At 42.1% G+C, this 23103-nt stretch overlaps 1 protein-coding gene across 1 annotated transcript in view; it reads right to left on the minus strand.

The window, feature by feature from the left end:
- The window catches only part of scg2a (secretogranin II a), a 72163-nt gene that overhangs the window by 24646 nt on the left and 24414 nt on the right, over window positions 1-23103 (minus strand). The gene's annotated exons all lie outside the window — the stretch shown is intronic.

The raw sequence follows: 23103 nt of genomic DNA on the forward strand, positions 1-23103 counted from the left end.
TTAAATGAAAACATCGATCCTACCTCAATCACTTCTGTTGGAAGCTCGTTCCACACAGCTACCACTCTCTGAGTAAAGAAGTTCCCCCTCGTTACCGCTAAACTTTTGCCCTTTAACTCTCAATTCATGTCCTCTTGTTTGAGTCTCCCCCACTCTCAGTGGAAAAAGCCTATCCACGTCAACTCGATCTATCCCCTTCATAATTTTAAATACCTCTATCAAGTCCCCCCTCAACCTTCTACGGCCCAAAGAATAAAGACCCAACTTGTTCAACCTTTCTCTGTAACTTAGGAGATGAAACCCAGGTAACATTCTAGTAAATCTTCTCTGTACTCTCTCAATTTTGTTGACATCTTTCCTATAATTCGGTGACCAGAACTGTACACAATATTCCAAATTTGGCCTCACCAATGCCTTGTACAATTTCAACATTACATCCCAACTCCTATACTCAATGCTCTGATTTATAAAGGCCGTCATACCAAAAGCTTTCTTCACCACCCTATCCACATGAGATTCCACCTTCAGGGAACTATGCACCATTATTCCTAGATCCCTCTGCTCTACTGCATTCTTCAATGTCCTACCATTTACCGTGTATGTCCTATTTTGATTAGTCCTACCAAAATGTAGCACCTCACATTTATCAGCATTAAACTCCATCTGCCATCTTTCAGCCCACTCTTCTAACTGGCCTAAATCTCTCTGCAAGCTTTAAAAACCTACTTCACTATCCACAACTCCACCTATCTTAGTATCATCTGCATACTTACTAATCCAATTTACCACCCCATCATCCAGATCATTAATGTATATGACAAACAACATTGGACCCAGCACAGATCCCTGAGGCACACCACTAGTCACCGGCCTCCAATCTGACAAACAGTTATCCACGACTACTCTGTGGCGTCCCCCATCCAGCCACGGCTGAATCCACTTTACTACTTCAATATTACTACCTAATGATTGAACCTTCCTAACCAACCTTCCATGTAGGACCTTGTCAAAGGCCTCACTGAAGTCCATATAGACAGCATCCACCGCTTTGCCCTTGTCAACTTTCCTAGTAACCTCTTCAAAAAATTCAATAAGATTTGTCAAACATGACCTTCCACACACAAATCCATGTTGACCATTCCTAATCAGACCATGTCTATCCAGATAATTATATATACCATCTCTAAGAATACCTACCATCAATTTACCCACCACTGACTTCAAACTCACAGGCCGATAATTGCTAGGTTTACTATTGGAACCCTTTTTAAACAATGGAACAACATGAGCAATACACCAATCCTCCGGCACCATCCCCGTTTCTAATAACATTTGAAATATTTCTGTCAAAGCCCCTGCTATTTCCACACTAAATTCCCACAAGGTCCTAGGGAATATCCTGTCAGGACCGGGAATTTATCCACTTTTATATTCCTTAAAAGCATCAGTACTTCCTCTTCTCTAATCATCATAGTTTCCATAACTTCCCTACCTGTTTCCCTCATCTTACACACTTCAATATCCTTCTCCTTAGTGAATACCGAAGAAAAGAAATTGTTCAGAATCTCCCCCATCTCTTTTGGCTCCACACATAGCTGTCCACTCTGATTCTCTAAGGGACCAATTTTATTCCTCACTGTCCTCTTGCTATTAATATAACGGTAGAAACCCTTGGCATTTATTTTCACCTTACTTGCCAAAACAACCTCATATCTTCTTTTAGCTTTTCTAATTTCTTTCTTAAGATTCTTTTTACATTCTTTATATTCCTCGAGCACCTCATTTACTCCATGCTGCCTATATTTATTGTAGATATCTCTCTTTTTCTGAACCAAGTTTCCAATATCCCTTGAAAACCACGGCTCTCAAACTTTTAACCTTTCCTTTCAACCTAACAGGAACATAAAAATTCTGTACTCTCAAAATTTCACCTTTAAATGACCTCCATTTCTCTATTACATTCTTCCCACAAAACAAATTGTCCCAATCCATTCCTTCTAAATCCTTTCACATCTCCTCAGTTAGCCTTTCTGCAGTCAAAAATCTCAACCCTGGGTCCAGAACTATCCTTCTCCATAATTATAATCAAACTAATAGCATTGTGATCACTGGACCTGAAATGCTCCCCAACACAAACCTCCATCACCTGACCTATCTCATTCCCTAACAGGAGATCCAACACTGCCCCTTCTCCAATTGGTAGCTCTATGTATTGCTGCAAAAAACTATCCTGCACATATTTTACAAACTCCAAAGCATCCAGCCCTTTTACAGAATGGGCTTCCCAGTCTATGTGTGGAAAATTAAAATCTCCCACAATCACAACCTTGTGCTTACTACAAATATCTTCTATCTCCTTACAAATTTGCTCCTCCAATTCTCGCTCCCCATTTGGTGGTCTATAATACACCCCAGAAGAGTTACTACACCTTTCCCATTCCTCAATTCCACCCAAATAGCCTCCCTAGAGGAGCCCTCTAATCTATCCTGCTAGAACACCACTGTAATATTCTCTCTGACAAGCAATGCAACACCTCCCCCTCTTGTCCCTCCAATTCTATCACACCTGAAGCAATTAAATCCAGGAATATTTAGTTGCCAATCACACTCCTCCTGTAACCATGTTTCACTAATAGCTACCACATCATACTTCCAGGTATCAATCCATGCTTTAAGCTCATTCACCTTTCTTATAATGCTCCTAGCATTAAAATAAATGCATTTAAGAAATTTTCCACCTCTTACTCTCTCTTTATCACTAACAGTGCAAGCAACTTTACTATTTTCTTTTTCTTCCTTCTTCCCTAAACCTATTCCTACATTCTGGTTCCCTTCCCCCCTCATATCTAGTTTAAATCCACTGGAGCCTCTCTAGCAAACCTACCTGCAAGAATATTTGTCCCCCTCCAGTTCAGATGTAGACTGTCCCGTTGGAACAGTTCCCACCTTGCCTGGAGAACTGCCCAATTATCTATAAATCTGAAGCCCTCCCTCCTGTACCATGTCTTCAGCCACGTGTTGAACTGTGCTATCTTACTATGACAAAGGCTCGTCGCTGATTATGGATGGCACATGGTGCACTCGGTAAAACTCTCATCCCCAGCAGCAATAGTGACTGGGTCTGAACCAGAGCTGCTGCATGGAGCTGTCTCGTATAGAGGCAGCAGCAACCTGCACAGTTGTGCTGATGGTGGAGGATACCATCTTTAATTGGATAATTCAGTTAATTAGCTTTTGGTTGGTCTGGGGGAGGGGCTTAGCAGTTATAAGCCTCAGGTTACGAAGGCTTTGGGGTTAGTTTTCTTTTGTGTTTAGTCTGAGGGTAGCTATATATATTGTATTTTTTCCAGTTTTTGTCTTGTTTTGAGGTAGATAAAAGCACCTCAATCTAGTTTTGCGACTCAAGCCATCCTGTTATTTTTCTTAAACAATTGACCCACAGTTTTTTGTGACACTTACTATTTCTAAATCCGCCTGCACGCGGCACTGGTAGCAATCCTGAGATTGCTATCCTGGAGGTCCTGTCCTTTAACTTGTCGCCTAACTCCCTAAACTCACCTTTCAGGACCTCCTCACTCTTCCTACCTATGTCATTGGTCCCTACATGGACCATGACATCCGGCTGCTCACCCTCCCTCTTGGAATCCACTATGATTCCATGTTGTGAAACAGTAAAACATGACACTCTCTGCGGGGGAGAGGAGAGTACTTTTTAAAGGCACTGTTTATATCTTTAGATGACTAGATAGTAACATGTTATATCTGAGTTGAGCTGTGTTCTGTATTGAGTTGGAGTTTACAGCTAAGCAGGGAGGAGTGTTGTGTATTTAATATTTAATTAATATTTGAAGAGTATTGTAAATATATGGTGTGATTAAGTATTCTTTGTTGTTTACGTAATTCATTAAGGGTTACATGTAACAGTACGTCATTACATCATAATAGCATGCCTCACCAGAAGTAATTAAAACTAAATGTACATGTGTTATCATTGGCTCCGTGTTTTTCTTTCAATTGGTTTTATATTTTGAAGTTATAAAACATAACAGATACAATAGGGACACTTAAGATACTCCTAGACAGGCACATGGATGAGAAAAAAATGGAGTGTTATGGGATTGTATGAGGGAGAAATTAGTTTGATTCATGAATTAGGTTCATATAAGTTGGTACAACATTGTGGGCTGAATGGCTTATGTGGTGCACTGGTCTATGTTCTATATCCTAAGTCCCTTTGCAACCTCAAACTATCCTTCTCACAACTTGGTAATTCACTTTATTTCTATGATTAGCAGATGTGGCTACAGTATATTCAATTCCTTCATCAAAACCATTAATATAGATTGCAAATAATTGAGGTATCAGCACTGATTTCTGTGCCATCCAGCTGGTTACAGGTTCCTATCCAATTCTACATCCAAGACAGGGCTATCAGTTCAAGTCCTGTCAAAAAAAAACCTGATTTGTCTGCCAAATCATGGAGGTCCTTCTTTTGAAATTACCTCTGGATTGCATGGATACTGTAATTTCATTCACCTCAGCATTGAACTGACTCCACAACCTCTAGACTCACTTCCAAGGACTAACTCAGTACTAATTATTTACTTTATTTTATTATTATTTGCATGATTTGTCTTCTTTTGCATGTTTGTTGTTTGTCAGACTTTGTTATTTATAACTTTAATAATTCAATTGTATTTCTTTATTTTCCTTGTAAGTGTCTGCAAGAAAACAAATCTCAGGGTAGTATATGGTGGCATACAATGTACATTCTACGTTTGTATGATAATAAATTTAATTTCAACTTTGAACATTGGCCCTGGACCAATCCTGATCTTCACTTTGTGTGCTTTGCAGTGCTGCAGTATTTGAAGGAAAATATGTAAGGAACATCTAGTGAAATTTAATGCCTTGAATTTTGCTGCATTCATTTAAGAGAAAAATGATCACTGTTTGCACTGTGCAATGATTCTAAAGCAAGCCTGCTATGGTGACAATGAGCTTCCAGATCAATGATTAAAACTTAAAGTGGAATAGAGAAGCAACATTTACCTTTAACTCCCACTTCCATACCTACTGATGAACTATAGCACATAAACAGTGTATCTTTAATTTCTATCCAATTTTTAGACTTTTATAACCACTTTCATTATCTAGTTTAGGCAAGAAAGCTGCGTACTTTGCAGTTGGAGCAATCAATTAATTCAACAGTGGTTTTATGAAGTAATTTTTATCAAGAAAGTTACAGGCCTAAGATATAAATAAAAGTAAATAAAAGATGATCGAACTATTTTTCATTTTTAGTGCCAAGATTTTTTGCTTGTGCTACAGAAAACAATAAATTGTTTTTTGAATAACACTGGGGAGAAAAACATAGTAGATTTAAATTTCAGCAGTCACCTCACTTTATCTTACCAAACTGCACCAACAATGGAATAATTTTGTGCAAATTATTTCCTCTTTCCCTTCCCTTCAGAAGTAAATGAGGAGAGAGAAGAAGAAAGCCTTGGGCTCTGCCTTTCCAATGTTCTGAATCTAAATGTGATGAGGAGACTGTTCTGCATTTAATATATCAGAAATATTTGAGTAATATTGTAAACATATTGCTTGATTAAGCATACTTTGATGTTTATCTAATGCATTGTGGGTTATATGTAAAAGTACATAAATGGCATACGTCATCACGCTGCCACTTCATGTGTGCCTGCGTCGTCCCCCTGCTTTAAGTAAAAACGAACATACACCAGTCATCTCCTGACTCCCTTGTCTTTGTTTCAATTAGTTTTTAGGTTTTGGAGTTAGCGCTCAGTTTGTAAGGTTCATTTAAGTTATGATTGTTCGACATCATTTCAGCTTTACTTTCACTCGGACCCTCATTTTCTTCCTTTCACCAACACACACAACTTTGTTTAAAATTCTATTTTTTTTCTACTCTGACTTTTGATTGAACTTATTTTTGATGTTTACCTGACATATCTTCATAGTGAGTTTGATTCATATGGAAAGAGTTGTAATACAACTAACAATTTTTTGTTCCACAAATTATATCTGACACTCAACCTGAATTTGTTCTTCAATGACTATTGATCTAGACTCTTAATTCTTGAAAGCAACTCTCAATGTGGACACAAAAAAACTATTCAGTTTGGATTGCAGCTGAAAGTCTAGCAGACATGAATACAGCATCAATTATCTGGCAGCAACACTACAAATAATGTTGTTTTCTCTCTCTACAGATTTCTTGATATGAGGAAAATGCTCCAAACCAGTACATTAGTTTGCTCAATTTTATATAAAAGTTGCTACATGTGTTGCTACATAAGAATTTGTCGTGAAGATCATAATAGATGGAACTTCGCTAGGTTTCTGTATTGTTGGTGGCACACGGGCAATGTATCCGGCCAACTCTGAATATTTTAAATTCGCACTGACCTGACGTACTAAATTACACAAACTTCTTACGTTCATCCATTTATTCTAACTCTCTGGAGAGATCAGGTGTAAAGTAAAATTTATACTATCCACAGCATAAAGGCATCTCTCGCAACCAGTTCACTGAATGCACAGCAAGTGATTAGCATGCTCTATCAGTTGTAGCACTTGCATCCACAGTGATGAAGTGTTTTGAGAGGTTGTGATGAAACATATCAACTCCATCCTAAGAAGCAACATGGACCCGCTCCAATTTGCCTACCGAAAGAACAGGTCCACAGCAGTTGCCATCTCATTGGCTCTTTACTCAACCCTGGAACATCTGGACAGCAAAGATGCATACATCAGGATGCTCATTATGACTAGAGCTCAGCATTCATTATCATCACCCCCTCAAAAATGTTCAGTAAACTTCAAGACCTTGGCCTCAGTACCTCCTTGTGTAATTGGATCCTCGATTTCCTCACCTGTAGGCCCTTGTCAGTTTGGATTGGCAACGTCTCCTCCATGATCTCCATCAGCAGAGGTGCACCACAAGGATGTGTGCTTAGCCCCCTGCTCTGCTTGCTTTACACATATGACTGTATAGCTAAGCACAGCTCCAATCCCATATTCAAGTTTGCTGATGATACCACTGTTCTAGACCGAATCAAAGGTGGTGACGAATCAGCATATAGGAGGGAGATTGAAAATCTGGCTAGGTGATGCCACAACAGTAACCTCTTTCTCAATGTCAGCAAGACCAAGGAGCATCATGAGGAGGAAACCTGAGGTCGATGAGTCAGTCCACATTGAGGCATCAGAGGAAGAGAGAGCAGTAACTTTAAATTCCTCAGTGTTATAATTTCAGAGGACCTGTCCTGGGCCAAGCATGTAAGTGCAATTATGAAAAAGCACGGCAGCATCTCTACTTCTTTAAGGGTATGCAAAGATTCAGAATGACATCTAAAACTTTGACAAACTTCTTTACGTGTGCAATAGAGATTATATTGACTGGCTGCATCATATCCTGTTAAGGAAACACCAATACCCTTGAATGGAAAATCCTACAAAAAGTAGTGGATACAGCCTAGTCTATCATAGGTAAAGCCCTCCCCACCATTGAGAACATCTACGTGAAACTTTGTCGCAGGAAAGCAGCATCCATCATCAGAGACCCAGAGAACCCTACCACCCAAGTCCCGCTATCACTTTTGTTGCGGCCATCAGGAAGAAGGTACAGGAGACTCAAGACTCATAACATTAAGTTCAGGAGTAGTTATTACTCCTCAACCATCAGGCCCTTGAACTAAAGGGGATAACTTCACTCAACTTCACTAGCCCCATTGTTTAAATGTTCCCGCAACCAATGGACTCACTTTCAAGGACTTTTCATCTCATTTTCTCAATATTTAATGCTTATATATTTATTATTACTATTTATTTCTTTTTGTATTTGCATAATTTGTGTCTTTTGTACACTGGCAGAAAAGTGAAAGAAAATCCCATGGACTTTTACAGCTCTATAAAGAGCAAATGGATGACAAGAAGCAAAATCACTGTGATCATCCATACATGGGGCTAAATGGAGGAGATCTTGAATGATTTTTTGTGTCTCTATTTACTCAGGAAGTAGACACAGAGAATATAGACTGAGGCAAAAGAGAGATGAGGTCATGGACTTCAACCAGTGTACAGAAAAAGAGATGCTTGCTGTATTTAGCCAAATTATGGTGAATTAATTCTCATACACTGCTGAGATGCCCCCTCAGACCTTATGTGAGGATAATGCATAAACTGGAGACTGAGTTTTGGAGGAGAAAATTTGTAAAGAGATAGCATATATTTGTGGTAAGCATAAGGTTGTGATTGTGGGAGATTTTAATTTTCCACACATAGACTGGGAAACCCATTCTGTAAAAGGGCTGGATGGTTTGGAGTTTGTAAAATGTGTTCAAGATAGTTTTTTGCAGCAATACATAGAGGTACCAACTAGAGAAGGGGCAGTGTTGGATCTCCTGTTAGGGAATGAGAGAGGTCAGGTGACAGAGGTATGTGTTGGAGAGCACTTTGGGTTCAGTGATCACAATGCCATTAGTTTCAATATAATTATGGAGAAGGATAGGACTGGACCCAGGGTTGAGATTTTTGATTGGGGAAAGGCTAACTGAGGAGATGCGAAAGGATTTAGAAGGAATGGATTGGGACAATTTGTTTTATGGGAAGGATGTAATAGAGAAATGGAGGTCATTTAAAGGTGAAATTTTGAGGGTACAGAATCTTTATATTCCTGTTAGGTTGAAAGGAAAGGTTAAAAGTTTGAGAGAGCCATGGTTTTCAAGGGATATTGGAAACTTGGTTCAGAAAAAGAGAGAGATCTACAATAAATATAGGCAGCATGGAGTAAATGAGGTGCTTGAGGAATATAAAGAATGTTAAAAAAATCTTAAGAAAGAAATTATAAAAGCTAAAAGAAGATATGAGGTTGTTTTGGCAAGTAAGGTGAAAATAAATCCAGAGGGTTTCTACAGTTATATTAATAGCAAAGGGATAGTGAGGGATAAAATTGGTCCCTTAGAGAATCAGAGTGGACGGCTATGTGCGGAGCAAAAACAGATGGGGGAGATTTTGAACAATTCCTTTTCTTTGGTATTCACTAAGGAGAAGGATATCGAATTGTGTAAGGTAAGGGAAACAAGTAGGGTAATTATGGAAACTATGATGATTAAAGAATAGGAAGTACGGACGCTTTTAAGGAATATAAAAGTGGATAAGTCTCTGGGTCCTGACAGGATGTTCCCTAGGACCTTGAGGGAAGTTAGTGTGGAAATATCAGGGGCTCTGACAGAAATATTTCAAATGTCATTAGAAAAAGGAATGGTGCCAGAGGATTGGCATATTGCTTATGTTGTTCCATTGTTTAAAAAGGCTTCTAAGATTAAACCTAGCAATTATCGGCCTATGAGTTTGACGACAGTGGTGGGTAAATTGATGGAAAGTATTCTTAGAGATGGTATATATAATTATCTGGATAGACAGCGTCTGATTAGGAACAGTCAATATGGATTTGTGCGTGGAAGATCATGTTTGACAAATCTTATTGAATTTTTTGAAGAGGTTACTAGGAAAGTTGACGAGGGTAAAGCAGTGGATGTTGTCTACATGGACTTCAGTAAGGCCTTTGACAAGGTCCCACACGGAAGGTTGGTTAGAAAGGTTCAATCATTAGGTATTAATATTGAAGTAGTAAAATGGATTCAGCAGTGGCTGGATGGGAGACGTCAGAGAGTAGTAGTGGATAACTGTTTGTCAGATTGGAGGCCGGTGACTAGTGGTGTGCCTCAGGGATCTGTACTGGGTCCAATGTTGTTTGTCATATACATTAATGATCTGGATGATGAGGTGGTAAATTGGATTAGTAAGTATGCAGATGATACTAAGATAGGTGGAGTTGTGGATAAGGAAGTAGGTTTACAAAGCTTGCAGAGAGATTTAGGCCAGTTAGAAGAGTGGGCTGAAAGATGGCAGATGGAGTTTAATACTGATAAATGTGAGGTGCTACATTTTGGTAGGACTAATCAAAATAAGACATATATGGTAAATGGTAGGACATTGAAGAATGCAGTAGAGCAGAGGGATCTAGGAATAATGGTGCATAGTTCCCTGAAGGTGGAATCTCATGTGGATAGGGTGGTGAAGAAAACTTTTGGTATGCTGGCCTTTAAACAAGAGGACATGAGTTGAGAGTTAAAGGGCAAAAGTTTAGGGGTAACATGAGGGGGAACTTCTTTACTCAGAGAGTGGTAGCTTTGTGGAATGGGCTTCCAGCAGAAGTGGTTGAGGCAGGTTCAATGTTGTCATTTAAAGTTAAATTGGATAGCTATATGGACAGGAAAGGAATGGAGGGTTATGGGCTGAGTGCAGATCGGTGGGACTAAGTGAGAGTAAGAGTTCGGCACAGACTAGAAGGGCCGAGATGGCCTGGTTCCATGCTGTAATTGCTATATGGTTATATATGGTTATATTATATATTGCAGGGGCCCTGGCAGAGATATTCAAAATCATGGGCAAGATGCACGGGAACTGGTGGATAGTTAGTTGTATTCTGTCATTTAAGAAACACCCTAAGAATAGGCTGGGAAATTATAGACCAGTGAGCCTGATGTTTCCCCCAAGAGGACGACAACCTCATCATTGGGTTTGTAGGTTTGCGTGCCTCAGTGACCTAGAGAGATATGTTAGCTGGAGTCAGGGCCTTATGCTTTGGCTTTTGGTAGGGTCATCCATGCCAAACAGGTCAAAGGGTAGAGGCCAGACTATGAGTGGTCCATCGGTGCTCCAGGTTCGGGGGTTCAGCTCAGGGCTAACAACCCTGACTGGTAAAACAAAACTGTTACGGAAACAACCGTGATGAATCTTTCTACATCTGAGTGTGGCAGTATCCCTGAGTCTCCACATGGGACTTGCATGACTGACAATAGTGAAAACGAAGAGGAAGCTACAGACTCAAAGGAAGCCCTGAGCACAACTAGAGATGGAGGACCTTACAGTGATGTAATGGGCAATAAGTAGGAACCTAAAGATAGTCATGGATAAATTATTGGAATTAATTCTAAGAGAGGGGAAATATAAGTATTTGGATAAACAGGGCCTGATTAGGGATAGTTAATGTGGCTTTGTGCATGGAAGTTCATTCCAAACTAATCCTATAGAGTTTTTCTGAGGAAGTTACCAAGAAGGTTGATTATGAAAAGGTGGTAGATGTTGTCTACATGGACTTCAACAAGGTCTTTGACAAGGTCCCTCATAGGAATTTGTTCAGAATTTAAAGTCACTCAGCCTTCAGGATGAAGTAGACAATTAGATTTAATACTGGCTCATGGAGGCCTATTTCTATTGGTGTGCCACAGGGATTGGCACTGGGTCAGTTGTTGTTTATCATCTTCATTAATGAGTTAGATGAAAGTCTGGTAAACTGGAGCAGCTGTTGTATTATACTTTGGTGAGGCCAAATTTGGAATATTGTGTGCAGTGTGCCACCTACCTACAGAAAAGATATCAATAAGTTTGAAAGAGTGCAGAGAAAATTTACAAGGATGTTGCTGGTAATTGAGTACCTGAGTTATGGGGAAAAGTTGAATAGGTTAGGACGTCGAGAAGAATGAGAGGAGATCTCACAGACATATACAAAATTATGAGGTATATGCAGGGTGAATGCATGCAGGTATTTTTCCCTCAGGTTGAGTGAGACCTAAACTAGAAGTCATAAGTTTAGGGTGAAAGATGAAGTATTTAAGGGGAATCTGAGTGAGACCTTCTTAACACAGAGGGTGTTGCAAGTGTGGAATGAGCAGCCCGCAGAAGTGTTAGATGCAAGTTCAATCGTAACATTTAAGAAAATGCTGGATACGTACATGGATGAGAGATGTGGAAAGGTATGGTCCAGGTGCAAATGGGTGGGACTAGGCAAAATATTAGGTTGGCACAGACTAGATGGGCAGAAGGGCCTGTACTCTGTGAGACTCTGACAGACTGCAGGAGCTGAAATTCTGGGGTTTACTAGATGGAACACTTTGTTGAGCCTAGACAAAGTATTCCTGCATTGTTAGCTCCACAAAGACACATGACTCATTGATTCATCCTTAATCTTCATGAGCTTGGCCAATTCAGAATGCCTGTTAAATGAAGGCAGATAGTTACATTTATTTAAATATGCTACCCCAATTCCACAGCCAGATTGGCTACCTACCTTTTCTCACATCTCTGTTGAAAACTCTGTTGTAAGCAGTTTCAAGACAGTTTTTTATTTTGGTTGCAGATTGCTTTTTTAAAATATTTTGATATCTGACACTATTACAAGCTATCGACTTTTGAGAGTTGTAATTAAGACCAGTATTTCACCACCAGGAGCAATGAATTTACATCTATTGAATATCAAATCACAAGACACTCCACATCAATCCAATTATTCCAACATCATCACTTCATATTTTTTAAAAAATATCTCCATCCTATAGTTGGCATTACAGATTTGACAACTTATTAGACAGCTAGAACATTTGAATGATCATCCTTTTGGTCGTCCACCGAAAACAAAATCCCATGCTTTGCTAATTTAATTTACAAACACCTCATTCTTGAGGTGAGGAAAATAAAGTATTTGAATTTTTCCCCAAGTGGTATAAATTCTGGTGATTTATAGTACTTTGTTTTTATGTTTTCTGCAAACCCTATATCTTTAAAAAGGAGAAAAGAATTAAAAAGTTGTAATTCCTTCAAATTCAGTGACATAGATTCTTTAAAATCATTCCTGATATGAAGAAATTGCTTTTTGAGGAAGATTTGTTTTTTTCAATTCAAAGATTAATAGAAACATAGAAACAGAAAACCTACAGCACAATACAGGCCCTTCGGCCCACAAAGTTGAGCTGAACATGTCCCTACCTTAGAAATTACTAGGGTAATTTCATAGCCCTCTATTTTTCTAAGCTCCATGTACCTATCCAAAAGTCTCTTAAAAGACCCTATCGTATCCACCTCCACCACCGTTGCCGGCAGCCCATTCTGCACACTCACCACTCTCTGCATAAAAAACTTACCCCTGACATTTCCTCTGTACCTACTCCCCAGCACCTTAAACCTGTGACCAATTGTGGCAACCATTTCAGCCCTGGGAAAGAACCTCTGACTATCCACACGATCAATGCCTCTCATCATCTTATACACATCATCAGTTAATCATTGAGACAGACAAGATTCTGGGAAAGGTTACTGGGTAGATCCTTGTGCCTATTTTCTTTAGACCAGGTGTTCCCACCCTTTTTATGCCATGGACCCTTAACCATTAACCGAGCGGTTTGTGGACCCCAGGCGGGGAAACCCTGATTTAGACATAAGACCTTAACATGTAGAAGCAGAATTAGGCCATTTGGCCCATTGAGTCTTTTCCGCTGTTCCATCATGGCTCATCTATTATCCCTCTCCATTCTCCTGCTTTCTCCCCATAACCTTTGACACCGAGACTGATCAAGAACTTAATCAACCTCCTCTTTAAATATACTTTGACAGGGCCTCCACAGCCATCTGTTGCAATGAATTCTACAGATTCATCATCCTCTGCCTAAAGAAATTTCTCCCATTCTAAATGGACATCCCTCTATTCTGAGGCTGTGCCTCTAGTCCCAGCCTCCCCCACTATAGGAAACGTCCTCTCCACATCCACTCTGTCCAGGCCTTTCAAGAGCTGGAAGGTGCAGTGCAAGGAAGGTCTCAGGTTATGAGGTCAGATATTTAGAATTGAAACGATGAAAAAATTCTTTACACAGAGGATTGTAAAACTTTAAAATTCACTAAAGCATCAAGCCATGGACGCTCACTTGCTGAATACATTTATGAGTAAGACTGATCAATATTTAGTCCTCTCTGCAATCAGGAGATACCTTCTTTTCAGCCAGTTTTCTTCAGTGACAAAACGACATCTGTATTGACAGTTCCTGTTTCTAATTCTTATTTCCTTAAATTCAAAAACTCAGTGAAACCAAGTGGGTTGCATTGAGCAGTGACCACAATGTGACAGGTCAACAGAATAAATTAAAATGAGAAGAGCTACAAAAGATGGATAAAGATTGTGAAAGTGATAAAATTAAGAACAAGGGAAGAAAGGTCAGATAAAGAAAAGAGCCATAAGCTGCAAAAGCTGCATCACTACAGGGATTTCAGTGATTCGCAGACAATGATCACAGCCTTCTCAGAGCAACTCAGGATTGGCAATAAATGGAGTCTTGCCAGCGTCAGCCTCACAGATTAAAGAAAAAATTGTTACCAGAAAATGTAGAACAAAATGCATCGCATTAATAAATTGCAGGATCAAAACATCATTTGCTTTATTTCCTTGCTCTCTGCTGCAACCTTTCATTAAATGCTGTTTACTTTGGCACATGAACACTCTCTGGTTTTACCTCTGTCACAAGAGAAGAAGAAAAAAATGGAATTGCTATGGCAACCAGGCTCACTTGATAACAGATGCTTAGTTCCTGGGCAATCTCTTGTAAAGTATGCTGAAGGTCAGCTTTTTAAAGCATTTTTCCTATGGAAACAAGCAATGACAAATATACTGCTGCATATATGCCTTTATTAACGTGCATATCTAGTTATTAGCAAAGTCTAGCAGATACAATCATCAATTAATCTTAAGAGGCTATGGTATGCCTTTTTCAAGTAGCTCTCATGATTTTCACATTTAGTACTGCAGGTTGATTCAATCGAATGTACTTTTCATATATGGATGGGATTGGATTTTCTACCATGTGCTGGAAATGGTACATTTGCTGTTTGCTGGACAAAACCTTTCAAAATCATGGATCATTTTCTTGAGTTAGGCACAATAATATAAGATAAGCAATCTTCCAGAATATTTTCTTAAAATTACAAAACAGGAGAATCTTTTATTGAAGCAGTAGAAGTAGACAGAGCAACATTTAAGCAGGAAGAATGCCCAAAACAATGTGACAATAAAGAGTAAGGATTTGGATTTCTTGAATTAACGTTTCTGAGTTTTTCACAGTGCAGCCATTATGGCAAGGTTCTGTGTTATGAAGAGTATATGGAACCCAAAATTCAAAAGTAGTCATGGAAATGATTCACTGCTCCCCTGGGATAACCCTGGAAATAATGCAGGATTACAATCTGTTCTTGCAGTAAAACATCTCCCTAATGATATGCTTTCCTATTTCAATGGTTTACCAAACACAAGTTATTGGTTAGCAATTCAGCTTGTGGTGGATATTCACTATCCAGGGCCAAGGGGGCCTTCCTTTTTTGCCAAGCTCAGCTTTCTATCACAGCAGTTGAAACTTCTAGAGATCATTGTTTTTGAGTTGTTTATGAATAAGTTAAACTTCCAACAACTATTCTTTCTTTAGCTTCTTGTCGTAAGTGGGAGACATTCTTCAGTTCTTAATGTAAACGCTGGCTAAGTTATTTAGTTCAGGAAACTTGTATACCTGATTGATACTAACACTTAGCACATCAAATGGCTGATCTAATAATAGTTGGAAGGTTTGTGTGCCCAAAGAATCAGGGCAGCCAAGCAGCAGAAAAAAAAACAATATAAAAGTAGAGAGTAGTCAGGATCGTTAGGAATGGTAAAGAAGAATGACAGAAAGACGAAGAGATTTGAATTCATTCCTCTGCCCTCGATTTTTGTGGAGGATGCATTCGTCTGCAACTCATTGGTATATCCTTTTAGCATATAGGAATTGTATCTGTGCTTTGGAAATCCTTTGTGTTTCAGTAATCATTTGTAATTTGGAAATATTTTATAAGATAGAAATCCTTTGTGAGACTTAAATGTGCTTTAAAAATTTTGTCAGGATTTAAGCGCATATCACTAAAAATATATGAACTGAGTTTAAATTACTTTGTTAGCTGGCAGTATCTCCCCCTTGGTAGGATGGGCACTACTCAAATAATGGGTGTAGGCAGCTAAACTCACCATGGAGGATTAGCAGGGATGTGAACTAGTCTTTGAAGAGTAGGTAGCTGCAGTATAACCTCCCTTTACTGAGGCTCCCCATAGCTATCTATGTCGGATAGGGCTTAAGATCTTCATCTGAGTTTAGAACTTCCCAGTCAGCAAACCCAATATCATCAGAAGCTTTTACATATGTGGACTGTGATTACCTCAGATAACACATCAAACTATTATGGATTTGAACATAATTTACTTTTATATTTTAACTACTGTTAAGACACACACCCATCCATGCCAACTTCCGAGGCTTAGATGCTCTAACTCCCAGGAATATGGATAGCTGGTGCGGCCTCCTTAAAGAATCAGGGCAATCCCATTAACTGGCAATCATGGTTTGGGTGCAAAGGATAGCATATTTAACGACCATGTGAACTGAGTTTCAGTGCTCAGTTGTAAGCCTACTTGTGATTTTGCCTGGTGTTTATTTTGTACTCAGAGTCTCGATCCTAGCCTCAGATACTCCAGCATTTGGGTCCAACCATTCTTGTCAAGGACTCTCGTCACAGCATGGCTGAGCCAGTAGGGATCCAGTGGGGTAAGAGAATCTTTCGTCTGCTGTGACCAGCCACAGTGAAGATATTTCCTAACAGAGCTTGGAGATGCATGACATCCAGGTAGCCATGGGTCAACATTTGCAAGGAGGAGACCAGAGTCACTTGGGAGAACCATTTGGTCCCGCTCCGGAGTCAGTACATCTTCCAGCCGCGGAGAGATTCGACGGTGACCCAGGTCCTCGCTGTGGCTTCCTCAGTGCTTGTTCGTGTTTGAGCCCCAGCCATCCCAGTTCCCTCCAGAGCGTGGAAAGGCAGCCTTCAATATCTCTCTTCTGACTGGAAACACCCTGGCCAGGGCCACTGTGCATTGGGATCGCAGGTCAGAGATTTGCTTGGACTCGAAGGAATTCATGGCCGCCATGAGGGAGGTGTTTCATCCCCCTGCTGGAGCAAGCTGAACCTCAGACCGCCTGGTGAAGGTTTGACAGGGCGGATGGTCAGTGGCCGAATACACGATCAAACTTCTGACCTTGGCCCAGGAGAATAGTTGGAACAGGGAGGATTTGGCCATGTTATACCACCACAGACTGAGATGAACAGAAGGATGCCCTCACCTTGGGAGAGCCACCACGGAACTTAAAGGTTCTCATCGACCAGTCCATACATCTTGATAATTGTCTGACAGAGCGTAAGTGGGACTACATTATGAGGTTGAGGAGGGCTAGCACGAGCCCGGACTCAACGCATCATTGTTCTATTCCCCAGCCTCAGTCCATGACCAGCCCATCGCCTGTTCACGATCCAGATGAATCCATGCTGATCAGCTGTTCTAGACTCTCCGCTGATGAGAGGTCCTGGCATTGGAGTCAAGGTTGCTGCTTTTACTGTGGAGAAGTGGGTCACCTGCAGGCTGAGTATCCAAAGCTGCAGCCACCTGGGGAACTGCTAAGACTGTCCAATGTTGGGAGAACTGTGGCGGTAGCAGCCACTACGCCCAACCTCACTGATTCTGGATTTGTGCTGAAGGCAGAGTTTACCTGGGTCAGAGCCTGAGGCAGCCGAAAGCTTTTGTGGACTCTGGGGAAGCGGGTAATTTTCCAGATAAGGGAAATGCCTGATTGTTCAATATACCACTGAGAGTTGAGTCAGTTCTTGCCTGCAACTGTCTTGGACAGCTGCCCGCTAGGTTCCGGGCAGATCCAGCAACAGACTGTAGTGTTGCAGATGAGGACAGGAGACCATGTGAAAGGCGTTAGTTTCTACCTTATTGACTCTCCACTCATACCCCAGATCCTCGGGTACCTTTGGCTGTCTCAGCATGACCCACCTCTGGCCTGGAGGGAGGGGAGAACCACTGTTTGGTCCAGCCATTGTAGGAGAGTTTGTTTTCGGCTTGGTGTTCTGATCCTCAGATGCTCCTGAGACCAGCAGCTAACTAGGGGACACACTTCAGCTCAGGGTAACCTGAAGCCTTCAGGAAACCCAGTCCTACCTTCAAGGAAAGACAAGCCGGCTATAGCCAATAGGTCTGTACAAGTCCTGACCCAGTCCAGTCAGGAATGTTCTGGAATGAGATCTCAAGTTCAAGAGAAAACCAAGGAGGTTCCCAAGTAGTATAGAACTCTAATAGCTAAGCCAAAGGGTTCCAGTTGCCAGGTAACATCTAAGGGGAATGGTCCAAAATGGAGATCCTTGGAACCTAATCCCTCGAGCACAGGAACCATTTGTCCCACCGCACTGCTGATTTCTGAGGAGGCGGACGAGGAGTTGGACTGTGGTTTGGCTTCTGTTTTCACTGAGGACTCTTGTGGACCTATGGGGGAGGTTCTGGGATCAGTTGAAACACCTCCGCTACCGACAGAGTCTCAGGAGTCATCCTCGGAGAGTCGTCCTCGGAGGATGGTTCGGGGATAATTGCAGCACCCATCGGTAGAAATCCCTTCCGTCTACAAGGATTTGGAAGAGGTCTTCAGTAAGGGATAGTCTTTGACTCCTCCACTGCACCAGCCTTACAACTGTGCAGTACATCTTCTGCTAGGTGTGTGTCCTCCTCGCGGTCAATTACACACTCTCAGGCCTGGAGAGAAGCACTATGGAGGAGTATATAAAGGAGGTTTTTGCCCTGGGATTCATTCGGACCACCACCTCTCCAGCTGGGCTTCTTCATTGTGCAGAAAAAGAAGGGGAGTCTGCAGCTTTCCATTGATTATCAAGGGTTGAATCACATAACGGTCAAGAAATGTTACCCCCTTCTCATTAACACTGCTTTTGAGATTCTTCAAGGGGCAAGAGTATCCTTGAATCTGGACTTGCAGAGTGCGTACAACCTGTTTCGCAAAAAGGAGGGTGACGAGTGGAAGACGGCATTCAACACACCAACTGGGCATTATGAGTATCTGGTTATGCCCTTTGGTCTTGTCAATGCGCCAGCAGTTTCCCAGGCCTTTATAAATGACGTGCTCCAGGTTGCTCTCCATAAGTGCGCCTTCGTCAAGCTAGAGAAGTCTGAATTTCACTTAACCACCTATTACTTTTTTGGGTTTCATCATCTTTAATGGCAATCTCAAGATGGAGCCTAGTAAGATGCAGGCTGTCAGAGATTGGCCACCTGTACCCAGTGTGAAGAAAGTCCAATGATTCCTGGGAGTTTTCAACTTTTATCAAAAATTTATCAGAAACTTCAGGTCAGTGGCGGCTCCACTGATGACACTAACCAAGAGATCCATGGGCCCTTTTGTTTGGACTACTGAGGCACAGGCTGCTTTCACAGATTTCAAACAGCGGTTCATGACAGCTCCCATTTTGGTCGCATCTAACCTGGGCCTTCCCTTCACTGTGGGAGTGGACATCTCGGGTGTTGGACAGAGTGCAGTGTTGCCTCAATGGATACTTTTGAATAATAAATTGCACCCGTGTGCATTCTTGTCCATGTGACTATCCCCTACAGAGGTGAATTAAGTCATTGGGAAGAGACATGGTCAAGTTGACTCTGAAAGAATGGAATCACTGGCTTAAGGGGACAAAGAACCCTTTTATCATATGGATGGACCACAAGAACCTGGCTTATATTCAGAAGGCCAAGGGCTGAATTCCAGGCAGGCCAGGTGGCCTCTTTTCCTTAACCGTTTTAATTTCATCCTGACCTATCAACCAGGATCTAAGAACAAGAAGCCAGATGCCTTGTCCCGTCAACTCAATGAACCAAAACAAGAAAAGCAGCCTCCTACCATTTTGCCCCAAGCTAAGGTAATAGCACCAATTCACTGGGAGATTAACAGAATTGTTCACAAGGGGGAGATTCCTCAGAACGGGCCTTCAGATCAGCTGTCCATTCCTAGTCCCATCTGGTCTCTCGTTGTTCAATGGGGACATGCATCGAAATTGACATCTCACCCAGAGATTGCCAGGACCCTCGAGTTCATTCAGAGAAGATATTGGTGGCCTAGAATGGTGAGCACAGTCCGTCAATATGTACTGGCTGGCGAGGGGTACACCCGGAACAAAGAGCCCCACACCCATCCTCAAGGGCTCCTTCACCCTCTGTCTGTTCTGGAAAGACCATGGGCTCACACCTCCATGGAACTTGTCACGAGTCTTCCTCCTTCCAAATGACTGTTATCATTGTAATTGTGGATCGTTTCTCGAAGGCCTGCAAATTCATCGCCTTGGACAGTCTTAAGGAAGCATTGTTTTCCGGTGGACATTGTGTTGAATTGTGGTCCTCAACTCGCATTATATTTCTGGAAAGTGTTTTGCAAACTGATGAGGCAACAGCAAATCTTTCCTCTGGGTTTCACCCACAGTCCAACAGCCAGAAGGAGTGGGGGACGCAAGGTATGGAATGTACGCTAAGATGCCTGGCCTCTGTCATTATGCCATTCGACACATGGGATGTCTCCTTTTGAATGCCAATTTGGGTATTCTCTGCTACTCTTACCTGAGCAGGAGGCAGAGGTTGGGGTTGGGTTCCTGCAGCTGAAGATCTTGTCCGTTGCTGCAAGGAAAGATGGGGAGATGGACTAGGGCAAGGGAGATTTTAAGCAACACGCACAAAATGCTGGAGGAATGCGGCAGGCCAGGCAGCATCTATAGGAAGAAGAACAGTTAACGTTTTGGGTCGAGAGCCTTCGTCAGGACTAATGGAAAAGAAGAGATAGTAAGAGATTTGAAAGTGGGAGGGGGAGGGGGAGATCCAAAATGATAGGAGAAGACAAGAGGGAGAGGGATGGAGCCAAGAGCTGGGAAGTTGATTGGCAAAAGGGATACAAGGCTGGAGAAGGGGAGTATCATGGGACGGGAGGCGTAGGGAAAAAGGAAGGGAGAGGGGAGCCCAGAGGAAGGTGGAGACCAGGCAAGGAGTTATTGTGAGAAAGACAGAGAAAAAATAATAAAAATAAATAAATAGGGATGGGGTAAGAAGGGGAGGAGGGGCATTAACAGAAGTTAGGGAAATCAATGTTCATGCCATCAGGTTGGAGGCTACCCAGACGGAATATAAGGTGTTACTCCTCCAACCTGAGTGTGGCTTCATCCTGACAGTAGAGAAGGCCACGGCTTGACATATCGGAATGGGAATGGGACGTGGAATTAAAATGTGTGGCCACTGGGAGATCCTGCTTCCTCTGGCGGACAGAGTGTAGGTGTTCAGCGAAGCGGTCTCCCAATCTGCGTCAGGTCTCACCAATATACAGAAGGCCACACTGGGAGCACCGGACACAGTATATCACACCAGCAGACTCACAGGTGAAGTGTCGCCTCACCTGGAAGAACTGTCTGGGGCCCTGAATATTCCCTCTCACAATAAATCTTTGCCTGTTCTCCATCTTCCACTAGTGCTCCCCTCCCCCTTTCTTTCTTCCCAGGCCTTCTGTCCGAGGATACTCCCCTTTCTCCAGATTTTGTTAGCTTCTACCCAGAAGACTGAAGTAAATAAGGACAAGTTTTGCAGCCTGGGCAAGAGGTCTAGGAGTCAGGATTTGCCTCTCCAAGTGGAGTCCAGAAAATTGGCGCCCAAATTCATCGGACCCTTCAGGATTTTCAGGAAAGTAAGCCCAGTGCCCTACACCTTGCAGCTCCTGAACCCCTCAAGGTTAATCCTACTTTCCATGTTTCCAAGTTAAAGCTTATGAACACCAGACCATTAGCCCCACCACCATCAGCACTACTGCCACCCAGGTTTGTTGATGGGGAGCAGGTTTTCACTGTAAGAAGAATTTTCGACTTGCGTTTGGCAATATCTCCTGGATTCAGACCAGAGGAGAAGTGCTGGGTGCCTGAAAGGAACATCTTGGGTCGGCTCTCATCCATGACTACCATCACCGCCTCTCTGAGCAGCCAGGGCCGTCAGGAGTCCACAATAAGGGTGGGAGTCCCCCTCTCCCCTATTGCTCTCATCCACGCCAGCTTCCGAGGTTCAGACGCTCTCACTCCCTGGAGTACAGATAGGTGACGTGGCCCCTTTAAAGAATCAGGACCGTCCCGCTAATTGGCAATCATGTTTTGGACACCAAGGATTGAGCATTTAAGGAACACCTGAACTGAAGTTTGATGCTCAATCATAATCCTACTTGTGATTTTGTCTAGTGATTGTTTTGTGCTCAGATTCTCGATCCAGTTTGAAGCCATGTCTCAATCCTTGTGGTGGATAACCTGGATTTTGTGATTTAGAGTTAATCCTGACGAAGGGTCTTGGCCTGAAACGTCGACTGTACCTCTTCCTATAGATGCTGCCTGGCCTGCTGCGTTCACCAGCAACTTTGATGTGTGTTGCTTGAATTTCCAGCATCTGCAGAATTCCTCGTGTTTGTGTCCTCTCCACAGAGCTTGATTCCAGCAATGTCTTGGTCATCACTGATCATTACACCAGATATGCTCAGGCCTTCCCCAAAAAGAAACAGAGGGCATCCACAGCCACCAAGGTGCTTATGGGGAAGTATTTCATTCACTATGGCCTCGCAAGAAGAATACATAGTGATCAGGGAAGGGATTGTGAGAGTTGGCTCATACATGAGTTACTGAGCATGCTCGGAGTTGAGAAGCCGAGGACCAGGCCCCATCACCCTCAGAGTGATCCCCAGCTTGAAAGGTTGAACTGGACATTGTCAGACATGCTTGGAAGCCTGGATATCAGCAAAAGTAACAAATGGAGTCAGCCTATTGGCATTTGGTTCACTGCTACAACGGTACTCGGAATGAAACTACCGGATACTCGCCATACTATTTGATGTTTGCAGCTGGCAGTGAAGACTTGGCACAGAAGATGTATCTCAAGTTTGTGTCTGACAAGAGGAAAGAACCGCAAAAGACTTATGAGCTAGCAGAGGTCTCTGCTACCAAACAAAATCAAGAAAACAAGAGGAGATATGATCAAAAGTTTAGGTTCTGTCAACTGTTGCCTGAAGACAGAGTTCTAATAAGGAACTTGGGGCTACCAGGGAGCATAAGTTGGTTGTCTATGCCTTATGTAGTGGAGAGCCAGATGCCAAATATGCCAATTTTTGGGTGAAGCCAGAAGCTGGGAATGGCCCTGTCAAAATTCTCCATCAGAATCACTTTTTACCCTTGGAGTATGAGGTACGTGTTGACCCAGATCCTGACTTGGAACCTACACCTAGTGGGAGAACTCTGCACAGAAGGAGGAGAACAGGAGGGAAATCAGTCAAAAGA

The sequence above is a fragment of the Mobula hypostoma genome, chromosome 4, assembly GCF_963921235.1.
Source record: "Mobula hypostoma chromosome 4, sMobHyp1.1, whole genome shotgun sequence".
Classification (NCBI taxonomy): Eukaryota; Metazoa; Chordata; class Chondrichthyes; order Myliobatiformes; family Myliobatidae; genus Mobula; species Mobula hypostoma.